Genomic DNA, 15,995 nt, shown 5'->3' with positions numbered 1-15,995 from the left:
CAAGTCCCTCTAAAGACTTTCCCTATTCAGGAAGGGATTGTATCATTGTCATAGGTCCTGAAGTCATCTCTGACTTCTTGCAATCTTAATAGGGGGTTTTTGGTACAGATATTTTTCAGGATAGACTTGTCTTTGGCACTCCCCAGAGAGTTTCTGTGTCTTAGGAGAGACTTGAACACCACCCCCAAGGCCTCCTGAATCCCTGCCTGACACACCATCCACTATGAACCATAGCTGTCAAGGGGTCATATAGCCCACCTTCAACCCTCATCTTGACCTAATAGGAAGATCCATCTTGACCAGTTGAAAGCTCAGCCTGACAGTTAAACTGTGTCTCAGTTTGCAGAGAAACAGAACCTCTTCAGTTTGTGACCTCATTCTGACCTCAGAGAATTCTGACCTACAGCTAGGCTGGCTAGCAGAAGAGTGGGAGCTGCAGTCCAAGAAAGCAACTTTATCAAGTTCTGTTTAAAATATGATTAACTTGCCCAAGGCTACACAGGCTGGCTCTTCTCCTTGAAGGCACAGGGGGAATCAGGCTCCCAGCTATCCAGCCAGCCTTCATAACAATAGCCAAACAATGTATTCACGAAGGCTTTCATGGCCGGGATCTAATGGTTCTTGTAGGTTTTTCAGGCTCTTTGGTCATGTTTTGAAAGTTGTTCTTCCCAACGTTTCGCCAGTCTCTGTGGCCGGCATCTTCAGAGGACAGCTCTGAAGATTCCGGACAGAGCACAGAGTGCTGTCCTCTGAAGATGCCGGCCACAGAGACTGGCGAAACGTTGGGAAGAACAACTTTCAAAACATGACCAAAGAGCCCGAAAAACCCACAACAACCAAAATATCATAATGATCACAAAACCGATATCAATAATATATTATTTCATTAAATTTTTTTCTAAATAAATAAATATCTGCCTTGCCAGTTACAGCAGCAGCAGCAGAATGGTACAGAGGGGGGAACCAACACCATATAAAGGTTGAGGGAAGGCTGAACCAATTCCAAATTGTCAACATTGGTGGGAAGAAATGGATCCTTAGGCCCAGACCCTTAGCAGAGCCACCTTCCCTGATTAGAATGGATAAAATAGCAATAGAACAGAGAAAGTGAGGGATCTTCTGAGAGGGAAAGGGATCTTGTAATAAAATGAGACCAAAGATTGCAATACTGATGCAAAGAAGTTTCCTTGGAAAGCGAGGCTGATATTCCTTCCCATCTTTCCCACAGGTCTGGTATGGTTAGTGTCCAGGACAATTCACCCCATTCTTCCAAGGAATGCTTATATTCAGGAAAAGAAAAAAGGAATTTGTGAAAGTGGTTTACATCCTCTCAGTAAACTCTGCAACCCTATGGGTGGAATGCAGAAAATCTGGAGTGTTCAGGAAGGAAGGAAAGCAGAGAGAGAGAGGGAGGGAGGGAGAGGGAGGGAAGAACACCATCTGCCAGTAAGTTCTCATGGACAATCAGGCATTTGAACCTTTGTCTCAGAAGTCCTGGTCCAACACTCTGTCCACTACACAACACAGACTCACTTACAGCTTTCCAGAAACCAGTAGGACCGCACATTAAATGCTGAAAGTCATTTTTTAAATCCAGTTCTTAGCGGGGGGCTTCTTCATGTCATCCATTGCTTGATGAAAGTACCACATAGCCTTTCATGTTGCTGGATTACCTTATGAAAAGTTGGTTCGGCAGGAACTCTTTGCCCAGCATCAGTGTTTGGCGGGCAGCTGTATAAAATAAAAACACATTGGAATGCAAATCAATTGTACGATTGTAGTTTGTGTTACACAGAGAATGTCCTCTCCAATACAGATCCTTGCAAAAATGACCAATATAAAAAAGGGTGAGAGTCAAACTGAAATATTTCTGTGTGCATCAAATCCTTCCTCCCAACTCCTTCTATACTCTGGAATAAAGAGGTCCCCTCCCAAAGGAAACCGGGCTTGAATATTCATTCATTCATTCATTCATTCATTTTCCTTCCTTCCTTCCTTCCTTCCTTCCTTCCTTCCTTCCTTCCTTCCTTCCTTCCTTCCTTCCTTCCTTCCTTCCTTCCTTCATTCATTCATTCATTCATTCATTCATTCATTCATTCATTCATTCATATACCGCCCATCTGGCAGCCAAGGCCACTCTGGATGGTTTACAACAAATCACAAAAAACAACAAAGTAACAAAATAGCAAATAGCAACATTAATACATAGGGGCAAAAATCAAAAATGAGAAGTCATAAAGTGCAGTGAGGATAAAATTATAATACAATAAATATAGTTAAAAGCATAAAAAAAATAAAAACATAGAGCATGACAGTATGATAGAAGTTATATTATTGGACTCTATTGTATCAGAGTATAGTTTGTTCAGTTTGTTTGTTTGTTTAGTAGCTTTTTGAATGTGCCCAGTGAAGGGGCCAGGTGGACTTCGAAAATGGTTTTAGGACAGTGTTCCTTAAGATTATTTAGTTTATCCAGCTGATGTAGTGAGTTCTTTTTTTCTGCCAGTGAAGAAGACATTCTGTTTCTCCACCAATTGGAGTCTTCCCCCCCCCGTAATATATGTGGATAATAACATTTGTCATTGTTTACACATTGAAGGAGTCTCTCAAATCTTCCACTTACCTGCTTGTTTTAAACAAAGTTGTGTGGTTTGCAGGACAGTCCAATACAGTGGTACCTCAACTTACGAACGTCTCCACTTGCGAATGATTTGAGTTACAAATGGCTCCGTTCTCAAAGGTTGCTTTGACTTGCGAACGGAGCCTTGACTTATGAATGAATTAAAAAAACCACACCTTTCCTGACCTTTTTTTGACCTAAGTTCATCTTAGGTCAAAAGAAGAAGAAAAAATCCCCCCCTAGTGGTAGAGTATGGATTAATCGGCTTTGTATTAGTTCCTATGGGAACTAATGCCTCTACCTATGAACAGCGCCTTGACATACGAACGAAAAACAACTGGTATGGATTAAATGGTTTTCAATGCATTCCTATGGAAGAGTTTGCCTCGATTTACAAACTTTCCGATGAATGAATGCCGTTCCAATACAGATTAAGTTCGTAAGTCGAGGTACCACTCTATATTTGGATCCCTGAGGCACAAAATCCTACACTCCTGCCCGGGTGCCAAAGTTTAAGATAAAATAACACATTGCTGGAGACCTCAGATCAATTGCCTTCCTCAGCCTAAAGCTGCTCCAGACCTGTGAAAGAAGAAGAAAAGAAGACAGACATGAGTTCCACAGCAAAAGATGGAAGGAAACCACAGACCAAAAGTGACTTCAGGGATTGACTGCTTCTTCAAGATGTGATGTATTCATTTAGTATTCATCCTGGCTCAAGAATTTTGGAGTTGTGGCCCAACAGGGGACCTTTTGCAAGCTTTTGGCAAGACAGGCAGAGAAGCACTATGGACACCTTCTTGACAAGTCCTTCTAAAACTTTTCCCCATCCAGGAAGGGATCATATCACTGTCATGTGCCATTTTTAGTCCTGGATAGAAGTTCAGAGTTACCCTCAAATCCTTCTTTCGCCTCTCCACCCTCTCTCCCTTCTACCCCTCTTCTTTGCCTTTCGTCCTTGATCATATTAGTGTTTCAAGTGCCAGGGAAAAGAAAGACATCATTTAATTAATGATTAAATGATGTCTGTTCCAGGGGGTCACGAAGAGTCGGACACGACTTAACGACTAAACAACAACAAAGATTATATTTCAAAGGAGTGTTTATTTTATCTTTCATCAAGATACCAGAAAATGTAACTGAAGTTATGAATTACTTATTTGGGAAAATATACGAATTATTAGTAACTAGTTACTTCCAAGCTCTGTTTTGTTTGGAGGGTCTGTTATGCCTCATGGCAGATGTAGGAAATGGCCCCCAGAACTTCTAAATTCTTCACTCTTATTCTATCTTCTATTTAGGTGTCCACACCTTTAAAAACTCATTTACATTTTTAGGGTTGGATTCACTATGGTATAATGTGGGCGAATCTGGGAAAGTAGCAGAGTAATGCAGAAAACTGGAGAGACATGTCTTTGGGGCAGCTCTATCATAGAAAGTTATTTTACCTTATTTCCAGGGAGCCTCCTCCTCTTCTACCTCAGCCTATCATATTCAGCAAGCTTCTTGTGAATGCTCCTCTGTGTTTGTTTGTTGGTCTACGGTTGGGAAATACTGTCAGGGTGGGTTAAAGTCAGTTCTATATCTCAGGTCTGTCATCTTGAAAGACACAACGGGAAAAGAAAAGGGTGATGGGAAGAGGAGAAAATACATTTCCAGAGGGCTAGAGGGTCTGATGTGGGGAGAAGAGGGTGAACAAAATCACTTCCACAAGTTCAGTTTCAGGCACCTAAGTTTGGATTCAACTCAAGATTTTAAAGCTCAAACCCTAATTTGCTAGGTAATTCTTATCACCACTCTAGACACATACATTTATTTGACCAAGATTACACATCCCTATTACTGCTTTACATTTTTGAATTGTGAGTACTCACTGGTGGTGGGAAGAGATGAAGAGTGGAAGAGGGACAGTAATCCTTTATACCTGAAGCAAATAGTAATCTACTTGTAATATTATCACTAAAGAGAATGGCTCCAACTGTGTAATTTAAGCTTTCCAGACCAAGCCAACATTGCACAAAAGCTCTTAGCAACAGTAATAACATGAAGGGTAAAGTGCTCATAGCAACCAAGGTAAATCACCTTGTCAAGAGCACATGTAACTTCTGAGGACATTGTTTGAGGTCTCAGCTATAGCAACTGGAGAGCTACAATTTGAGGAATGCCTCCTCATAATTTACACCAGTTTCCCCAATATTCTCTGTCTGGAGGTCAATGTAAGAAATGAATAATGTGAATAAAGGCTCAGGAAGAGTACATAAATGTCTTTTTAAAAATGTCATGTGGACCACAAACCGTCTCAAGGAAAAACAAATGATCTTGCTTTATTGTTATATCTTAATGAGGATATCTTTCTGTACTTGATTTAGCACTTGGACAAATGTTTAGAACTATGGAATACCGTTATAGCTCATTGATTTTGTAGCCTTGGATATTGCTTTCAAACATATACATCTTATGCTTATCAGAAAAAAATGGGACTAAATCCAGTTGTTCGTCCCAGCTGGAGTCAAGATGTTGGATAAGCTGGAATCACTGAGTCAGAGCTTATGTAAGGTCCATGGAGCAGATCTGTTCTAGCTGGGACTAATAGTTGGATTTAGCCTGCTGAGATAAAACTGAAGAGACAAAGAAACTGAGGGCATGTGTTAATACAGTACTCCTAAGTTTGTGTCAGCTTCAGCACGCTTGAAATCAATTTAAAAATATCTATACAACATACTGCTAAGTGCACATTTTGGGGTCAGAAAGTGAGTTGTTTTAAACACCCACACAGGGATTGTTTATTTTAACTCAGTTATTTTCAGTTATTTGTTTTGAAATATTTGGGTATGTGTGAATGCCTATATCTGAGTAAATAGTGCCTATAGGGGTCTATAGGGTTTGCCGAAACAGGTGAGAAGTACAAGGGGTTTTTGACAGCAGGATAGCCTGCAGCTGCAATGAAATTTAAGATTCTTGTTTCCCCAACCTCTTCCTGGAAACTCCCCCCTCGCCAAAATGTCAACTGCACCATCCTTCTCAGCCCCATGGAGCCCCTGGGCAGTTGGAGAAAGTGGGGTGGCTGTTCTTCAGAGTGAGGAGGAATGGCCACCAGTTGCCTATCCTCCTCCCAGCCTGAGGGAAGCCTTCACCAAGTGGAAGTTTGGGGGACATTCTGTCTACTTACAACAGTTGGCTCCCAACCTTGGGTTACCCAAGTGTTCTTCAACTGTAACTCTCAGAAAGCCTAGCCAGCACAGCTGGTGTGAAGGCTTCTGGGAACTGCAGTCCAAGAACACCTGGGTTACCCATGTCTGGAAACCACTGACTTACAATGTAGAGGCAATACATGGTGTGTCTGTGTGCAGTTTCCATTACGATGCACCCAATGACACAAAAACCATGTGATGTTATGACGATTCTTATAAGTCTGAATGAGCTGTTGATTTAATTCAATAGTGTAACTGAGTCCTGAGATGAGCAACGCTGCTTATCCCTAGATTGTGAATAAGACTGGAAATGAAAAAAAATGCAGTAGCTTTTCTACAAATGACACAGTCACTGGTACTCTTATTTATTTATTTACAAGATTTTAGCCGCACCATTACCAATGGTCTCTGAGCAGCGTACAGCAATATAAAAACTTTAGAACTACATTAAAGGTAAAGGTAAAGGTTTCCTTTGACATTTTTAGTCCAGTCGTGTCCGACTCTAGGGGGCGGTGCTCATCCCTGTTTTTCAAGCCGTAGAGCCAGCACTTGTCTGAAGACAGTTTCCTTTGTCACGTGGCCAGCATGACTAGGGAACGCCGTTTTACCTTCCCATCAAGGTGGTATCTATTTATCTACTCGTACTTACATGCTTTCGAACTGCTAGGTTGGTGAGGAGCTGGGACAAAGCGACGGGAGCTCACTCCATCGCATGGATTCGATCTTACGACTGCTGGTCTTCTGACCCTGCAGCACAGGCTTCTGCGGTTTAGCCCACAGTGCCAAAACAAAAACCATTAAAATAATACCCAATATTATAATAATACCCAATATTTTAAAATATACTTTACTCAAGAAAATTCTCAGATTTGTCTAAAATACGTCTATTTTTCTGCTTAAGTTTGGAAGTGGTGTGTAAAGTGTGTAAAGAAAACAAATTGATGAAATTCACCAGGACATTTCTAACTATGTTTTTATTGACTGCCACTAGTCTTCACTTTCTTTGTCATTTGCTTATTCACATACGTGTGGGTATAGTTGAACCCTGAAATCATTATTCCGAAAAGTAACTCATCATATGTTTTGTCCAAGAGAAGAGTTACTTGTTACTCATGAGTAATATTGTGCAGTAAGTGTATTGCTCCCAATGTACAGTTATTTTTAAAAAATCATTAAAATGTCCCTCCCAATTTCTTCAAACATTTCTGAATAATCAGTAAACACTAATCACTGTGCCAAAAAAAGAGTTAATGTCATTGTCATTAAAACAGGTTGAACTACTGATGTCATAATGATTCATCAATGGCTAAGCTCCCTAATACTGGAGTTCGTTATGGGATTTCATAAAATGTGCTGTCACAGGCTCCCAATATTCTAACAATATTTATAATAATGTTACTAGTGACAAACTCCTAGTACGGATGTTTCTGAATATATTTGGGGTGTGGGGGAAGAAAGGAGGAGTCTTTTGGCAAATGATTGTATGGTTTTGTTTATATGTGCTGAAATAATTTTTACTCTTTCTTCTAGACTGACTGACTGGTTGATTAGTTGAATTTCAATTGAACACTTTGGCTCTCAAGGAGTTTCAAAACCCAACGAGATCAAAACAGTAGATGAACATAATTGCACAGGCATGGGACACACATGCGCGCACACACAGAGACACAGCTGTGCTTTGTGCAGCCTATTCAAAATTAATGTTCAGATCATTTTTTGGAAGAAAAATACTGTCTTGACAAATGATAGAGAATCAAAGGAGGCATTATAATTAGCAAGGAATGAAACACAACTGGAATGTAATCCTTCAGAACTGAAATAGCTCCTTATACTCTTATGCAGCTATATAATGCATGCATGTGATATATGTAATTAGTATGTTTTTCAGAGAGAGAGAGAGAGAGAGAGAGAGAGAGAGAGAGAGAGAGAGAGAGAGAGAGAGAGAGAGAGAGAGAGAGAGAGAGAATGGCTGTTGGCCACAAATATTTTTCAGCTATGTTCTCCCTTTATAACGACTATGCATTTGATTTCCTTTGGACATTTATTCAGACCCTGAAACCAAAGCACAATAACATTTTATAGAAAACTCTGGAAACCAGGCATTTGCTCCCTCATTAAAAAAAAATACGCAGGTTTTCTGAATGGCCAGAGAACAGCAAGATGTTTTCAGTAGCAAGGGGCTCTGAGAAAGTAAAGCAGTGTACAGTATATGTAAGTTTGCGATTTAATACATTTCATCGGGATGGTCTGATAAAATCTCTTAGTGTTCATATTCTACTTTCAGAGGAGTGGAATTTTCAGTTAAGGGTTTTTTCCCCCCTACACCTGAGTCATTCTGACGTTTTCTGATTTGCATGTTCTATGTGCATGTAATACTCAATATGCCAGCAAGTTTGGAAAACTCAGCAGTGGCCAGAGGATTGGAAAAGATCAGTCTACATCCCAATCCTAAAGAAAGGCAGTGCCAAAGAATGCTCCAACTACCGTACAAGGTTATGCTCAAAATCCTCCAAGGTATGCTTCGGCAGTATGTGGACCGAGAACTCTCAGAAATACAAGCTGGATTTCAAAGGGGCAGAGGAACTAGAGACCAAATTGCCAACATGCACTGGATTATGGAGAAAGCCAGAGAGTTCCAGAAAAAATCTACTTCTGCTTCATTGACTACACAAAAGCCTTTGACTGTGTGGACCACAGCAAACTCTGGCAAGTTCTTAAAGAAATGGGAGTGCCTGAACACCTTATATATCTCCTGAGAAATCTATATGTGGGACAGGAAGCAACAGTTAGAACTGGATATGGAACAACTGATTGGTTCAAAATTGGGAAAGGAGTACGACAAGGCTATATATTGTCCTCCTGCTTATTTAACTTATGTACAGAATACATCATGCGAAAGGCTGGATTGGATGACTCCAAAACTGGAATTAAGGTTGCCGGAAGAAATATCAACAACCTCAGATATGTAGATGATACCACTCTGATGGCAGAAAGTGAGGAGGAATTAAAGAACCTCTTAATGAGGGTGAAAGAGGAGAGCGCAAAAAATGGTCTGAAGCTGAACATTAAAAAAACTAAGATCATGGCCACTGGTCCCATCACCTCCTGGGAAATAGAAGGGGAATATATGGAGGCAGTGACAGATTTTACTTTCTTGGGCTCCATGATCACTGCAGATGGCGACAGCAGCCATGAAGTTAAAAGACGCCTGCTTCTTGGGAGGAAAATGATGACAAACCTAGGCAGCATCTTAAAAAGCAGAGACATCACCTTGCTGAAAAAGGTCTGCATAGTCAAAGCAGTGGTTTTTCCAGTAGTGATGTATGGAAGTGAGAGCTGGACCATCAAAAAGGCTGACCGCTGAAGAACTGATGCTTTTGAATTGTGGTGCTGGAGGAGACTCTTGAGAGTCCCCTGGACTGCAAAGAGAACAAACCTATCCATTTTGAAGGAAATCAACCCTGAGTGCTCACTGGAAGGACAGATCCTGAAGCTGAGGCTCCAATACTTTGGCCATCTCATGAGAAGAGTCCCTGGAAAAGACCCTGATGTTGGGGAAGTGTGAAGGCAAGAGGAGAAGGGGACGGCAGAAGACGAGATGGTTGGACAGTGTCACCGAAGCTACCAAAATGAATTTAACCCAACTTCGGGAGGCAGTGGAAGACAGGAGGGCCTGGTGTGTTCTGGTCCATGGGGTAATGAAGAGTCGGACACGATGTAATGACTAAACAACTACAAATGTGCATGTTAAACATGGCTCTTGCTATTTTAATAGTTTGCAGAATCCCATGGCTAAAATATTTGGAAATTATTGATTTGATTAGATCAGTTCAAACAGAGCTGATAAGCCCGATTCTCCCTCCAGAGGTGGCCACTGCACAGCCTGCATAGAATTTCGGAAAGTTGAATTTTTGCATTACAGATTTCTAACCTTGTCAGCCAGCATGGCTTACAGCAGGGATGGGCAAAATGAAGTCCTCCAGGTGTTGCTATGCGACACCTCCCCAGGCTTTGCCGAAAGTTCAAGTTCAACAACATCTGAAGGCTGCACTTTGTCTACTCCAGCTTACATCTTAGCAAGCAATATTTTGTCAAGAAGCAAAATATATGGTCTGCATGTTCAGTCTCAGACATTTGTGGAAATAGGATTTTGTCACTGTAGCAAACAGCCCTGACCTCACCTGCCCGTCACTGCAGAACATTGACAGGAGCCAGTGAGAGAACAGAAGGTGGAGCCAGGGGGGAGGGGGAGCAAGATAAAAAGACCGGTGGAGAGAGTCTTGAGAGAGACTGTGGGTGGCTTAAGAGTGAGTTAGAGAACAGTAAGGGTGCAAATTGAAGCAGAGGGTTAAAAGAGTTCTGAATCAATATTCTAATCGATTCAAATATAAGTGATTTGCAGCCTGTAATTTATTCTATGAGTACTTATTGATTATTAACTTCCCTTGTTAAATAAAAGACTTATGTTTTGACATCGCACGTGTCTCAACACTTAATTGATATTAAAGCATTCATATCTGGTAGCAGCGAAGAGGAAGGAAGAGCGAGAACCTTGTGAAGACCAGGGGAATAGGGACTTCAGAGGCGATCGCAACAGTCACCATGTCTGCCTTCTGAGGCTGTGTTTCTTTGCAAATTGGCGCTCAAGATTCCCTAGAGGGAGTGCTGTCAGAGAAGTTCATATCTACGGTTTGACACATATATTGTTGGATGTATATATAGAGAAATATCCCCTCTTCTCTCCATCACTTCATCAAATTTGACTGGTTGTTTTAAAATATTGGCCTTCAGCTACTTGATTATCCCCATAATTTGTTCTTGTGGCAGAGATGGGAAAAGTTACTTTTTGGGCTACATGCCAAGTTAATACCTTTATTGGTGAAACATACACAAAATGTGTTCCAAAGCACAAGCAACTATGTAAGAGCTTTTGAGAGAAAATGCTATTTACTATGCACATGTAAAAAGGAAGCATGACAAGAGAAAGGGAAAAAATGGAGAAAGGCCTTGTTGTCCACATATTAGAAGAAACCATGGAAGAGAGTGTGCTGCAGAAAAAGTGCTGAATTTCATCAAGTGTCTTGACATTGTCCATACATACAGTCAGAACTGTTACATTAGAAGTGTTTCACCTTTCATCTTAGACAAGTCATCATGAGTTCACAGTATAAAATGGAGGGACAAAATCTGTATAACTTCACATTTATTTACATATGTCTTTGGTTGACCATTAAGCAAAACCTTGCTTTGTGCCAGCAGGGTCATATTTGCTTTTGTTTTTACCTGAGTGTTGGTTGTGGTATTTTAGGTGTTACAGTTAGGAAATAACTTTTTTCAGCTCTGACTTAGGGGAAAGTGTAGCACTATATTATGTCCAGCTCGCTGGGGGCTGGGGAATGTGTAGCTTGTATAATTAAATTGTAAACCACCCAGGGAGTGCTTTAAGCACTATGGGGAGATATGTAAGCAACACACATTGATCCAAAAGCAGCATGTAAGTGCATGTGTGCGCATGCACACATGTACGCACACACAGAGAGAGTTCCTGCAACCAGATATCTAACTACCGAGCTATCCCTTAAACACTTTTTAAGCTGTCCAGAGGATGGAAACAAAGACAAGACATCTATATGCATAAGGCAGGGCTGAAAGATTTGCAGCCCTCCAGATGTTCTTGTACGGCATCTTCCATTTTCCATAACCAGCACAGCCAATGATGAGATGTTGGGAGTTGTAGTTTAACAACATTTGATAGCCACACATTCTCCATGGTGGGATAAGCAATAGCTGCTATAGAAGTAAAACTCCCTTTCCGCTTAAAAACTCAGTACCACTTCAAGTTTCTAAATGAAAAACAAAAGTTAGTATGAGTACCTAGAAGTCAAGATGGTATCCCATGGAAATACTACAACAATCACCTGTGCACGGAAAATAAATGGTTTGTACAGCCGCGACCTCTTATGGAGCATCATGTTACTGCAACAAAATGTGAAGCTGTATGGTAATTCAGTTTAGAATAACAGTTTGATAGCACCGTTAGGAGGATCAGCAAAAATTGTTTGAATTTGTCAAGATCTCTGCCCACACAGGCAGAGGAATTCAGAAGGCTGGCAACTAGAATCAAAGCTTGTTGATGGATACATCTTAAGAATAGCATCACAGAAGGAGCCTCTCTGAAGAGAGGGAAAGCATTGTGAGTAAATTTGGGCATGCCCCAGGCAATGGCATGCAGCCGGCCAATCTTTCACTTCCAGAAGTGTTGCACTGTAAACTTGCTGATAACAAATTGGAGCTATGGTCTTTTTTGGGACCACAAATGACATAATTTCCACTCAAAAATAGTCTAATTATCTTGACATTTTAATTTGTTTTTACTTTTACCTATATTTCATATGTGTCTATACTGTAATTTTAATTTGTGCAATGCTCTGATAGAAATTTAAAAAGAGAATAATAACCATAAAATTGTTTTTCTTTTGCTGTTTTGACAACATGATGACTCCATCATTGCCATGGACAGACTTTAGACTTAAGGGATTCCCTCTTTTTCTAGTACCTTTAATAATAATAATAATAATAATAATAATAATAATAATAATAATAATAATAATAATAATAATAATAATAATAATAATAATAATAATAATAATAATAATAATAATAATAATGTGCTGTTAAATCAGTTCTGATTTATGGTAACCCTTTTCAGGGTTTTCTAGGTAGAAAACACTCAGAAGTGGCTTACTATTCTCCTCCTTTGGGGGTATCTTGGGTCTGTGCAGCTTGCCCAGGAGGCACAGTGGGGAATCCAATTCCCAACCTCTATCTCTGCAGCCAGATACATAACTCATTGAGGGATCCAACCAGCCCTGAGCAAACTTTGATACAAAAGACATGCACTGAGAATTATGCCGTTCTGAACCAGGAGTGTGTTTTGAATACCAAAATTGAACAGTCTTGCCATGAAAAAAACCCACTTCAGGTTTTCACAGACTTCATTCATCTTAGGGTAGAGGAGAGCCACTTTGCTGCCATTACTATGAGGTCGGAAGTCCTTGACAATTTACTGTAGTTCACCTAGAGACGTATCAGTAGATCGATCTAGCTTCTGCTCACTCCCTCTACCACATATACATAGGCCGTCTTGTGCAGTTTGTTTGTTTTATATGACCTCACTTAGTGAGAGTCCACTATGCTGCATGGCCGTGGTTGTACAAAGAATCAACCTGTATAGCCAATGACAAAATACAAACCAGAAGAACTATTAAAAACCCAAACTAACAACTAAGAGATAATGACTATCCTCTGAGCAGGAGGTTGGACTCAATGGCCATATAGTCCCCTTCCAACTCAATTATTATATATTCTGGAACTGTGGCTTCCAAACTTGGGTAACCTGGGTATTCTTGGACTACAATTCCCAGAAGCCTTCACTACCAGGTGTTTCTGGAAGGTGCAGTCCAAGAACATCTGAGCTACCCAAGGTTGGGAACCACTGCTCTAGAACAAAGGCTGAGGAGTTACCTCCACAGCTACATCCTCTAATAGAAGTCGGGCAACCATTTTTTTACAAAATAGTGAATGTATGTCATTCAAGTATTTTTTTAAAAATGAATATCCATCACAATACTAAGAACACATACCCAGATATAAGTCCTACTGAGATCAACAGACCTTATATACTAGTAATTGTGCTGAGAGACACTGATGCATTTTAAAACAGGCATTAAAAAAGTCCTGCTGGATCAGATCAACTGTCTATCAAATCCATTATTGTATTTCCACAGCAGCCAATCAGATGCCAACAGGAAACACAGAAGCAAATTATGGGTACAACAGTACCCTCCCACTCATGTTCCATAGCAACAGGTAGTATTTAAATTGCAGGCTTCATGGCTGCAACATCACCCCAGATGTTTTTCCCCCATCATGTTTTGCTTAATATCCTGCCTCCTGAAAAAAATCAGAACTCAACACTCTGTTCATTATTTTCTGCCATTTCAGTTAATCCTAACTCTAAAAAAAGCTCTGCCATTTTAAAAATAAATTTCTAATAGACCAGCATGACTACCTGTGCTTTATGTGTACATTCAACCATGTAACTTCAATTATATAAGTGCTAAGTTTATATTGGCCTTCTCCAACCTTCTATCTTCCTACTCTAAGTAAAAAATAAACAACATTTTTTAAAAATAGATTTTTGTAATGTACAAGCAATTTGCATGACAAATGCAAAGCAAGGAATCATAAATGCCTTTTAAAGTAGTGGTCCCCAACGTTTTTAATGCCAGGGACCGGTTTTGTTGAAGACCGTTTCTTCCAAGGACTGGGGGGGGGGGCTGCTGCCACCAGCGTCCATGAATGGGAGTGTGGCCATGCATGGGGGTACTTGTTATGCAGTAGTACGTTATGCCATCATTTAAAGTGCCTCTGAGGAATCCCAAATAAAGATCAGCTGTGCTAGTAGGTCTTTCCTAACATTTTCTTAGTCACATCATACAGCAGAAGCCATGGTCAACAGAGAGCTTTCAAAGCATCAGAGGGATCTCATTGTTAAAAAGGTATCAGTCAGGAGAAGGCTATAAAAGAATTTCCAAGGCATTAGATATACAGTACCATGGAAGACAGTGAAGGCAGTCATCATCAAGTGGAGAAAATATGGCACAACAGTCACATTACCAAGAATTGGACGTCCCATGCAAAAGTGATGAAACGACTAGAAGAAAATCGGTCAGGGAGGCTGCCAAGAGGCTTACAGCAACATTAAAGGAGCTGCAGGAATATCTGGCAAGTCCTGGCTGTGTGGTACATGTGACAACAATCTCCCGTATTCTTCATATGTCTGGGCTATGGAGTAGAGTGGCAAGACGGAAGCCTTTGCTTACGAAGAAAAACATCCACGCCTGGCTAAATTTTGCAAAAACACACTTGAAGTCTCCCAAAAGCATGTGGGAAAAAGTGTTATGGTCTGATGAAACTTTTTGACCATATTTCCAAAAGATATGTTTGCCGCAAACACAACACTGCACATCACCAAAAGAACACTATACCCACAGCGAAGCATGGTGGTGGCACCATTATGCTTTGCAGTTTTTTTTCTTCAGCTGGGACAGGGACCTTAGTCAAGCTAGAGGGAATTATGAACAGTTCCAAATACCAGTCAATACTGGCACAAAACCTTCAGGCTTCTGCTAGAAAGCTGAACATGAGGAGGAACTTCATCTTTCAGCATGACGACCCAAAGCATACATCCAAATCAACAAAGGCATGGCTTCACCAGAAGAAGATTAACATTTTGGAATGGCCCAGCCAGAGCCAAGACCTGAATATGATTTACATATCTGTGGGGTGATCTGAAGAGGGCTGTGCACAGGAGATGCCCTTGCAATCTGACAGATTTGGAGCATTTTGGCAAAAAAGAGTGGGCAAATATTGCCAAATCCAAGATGTCCCATACTGGTAGACTCAAACCCAAACAGGCTTAGTGCTGGAATGAAATCAAAAGGTGCTTCGACAAAGTATTAGTTTAAGAGTGTGCGCACATATGCAAGCATATTATTTCCATTTTTTATTTTTACTTCCCTCCACCTAAAAGATTTCAGTTTGTTGTTCAACTGAGTTGTACAGTTCATAGGTGTTATTAAAGGTGGAAAAAGTTATGAAATTATTTATCTTTGTCTCATTTTTTACATCACACTCGACATTTTAACAGGGGTGTGTAAACTTTTTGTATCCACTGTATTTGTTTGATTTTTTTAGTATTTATATGCTCACTTGGGTTAGCCTTAATTTTGTCTTTTAATGTTGTAAGCTGCCTTAGTTCCTTTCAAGGAGAAAGATGTGGTAAAATATTTTAAGTAAATAAATAAGTCAACATTAAAACTCATTAACAGAAGCAGGCAACCTGATGCCCCTCTAGACATTTCAGACTACAATCTCCAACATTCCAAAATACTAGCCATACTGTCTGGGGTACAATCTGGACTTATTAGTTTTACAAAAGACTTGCTCATATGCTGCAGCTCTGTTCTGGTAAAAGGCAGAAAGGGAACCAGTAGCAGAGGATTTTCCAGCCCAGGCAAGCTATCCCCCCTTTTTTGTAAAGGTTGCTGCTGGGGCCATTGAGCTGGCCTCCCTCCTCCCTCTGTCCGAGCCCCTCCCACCCCCTCCAACAGAAGCCTCCT

At 40.5% G+C, this 15,995-nt stretch overlaps 1 long non-coding RNA gene across 1 annotated transcript; it reads right to left on the bottom strand.

The window, feature by feature from the left end:
- Positions 1-956: 956 nt before the first annotated feature.
- On the bottom strand, positions 957-12,132 carry LOC140708177 (uncharacterized). Its single transcript, XR_012088352.2, has 3 exons — positions 4,495-12,132; positions 4,069-4,219; positions 957-3,202 (listed from the first exon to the last, which is right to left on the bottom strand). It is a non-coding gene; the product is annotated as an uncharacterized LOC140708177 (long non-coding RNA).
- Between the last annotated feature and the right edge of the window lie 3,863 nt (positions 12,133-15,995).

Source organism: Pogona vitticeps, chromosome 6, assembly GCF_051106095.1.
Source record: "Pogona vitticeps strain Pit_001003342236 chromosome 6, PviZW2.1, whole genome shotgun sequence".
NCBI lineage: Eukaryota > Metazoa > Chordata > Lepidosauria > Squamata > Agamidae > Pogona > Pogona vitticeps.
This window is presented reverse-complemented; position numbering and strand designations above follow the sequence as displayed.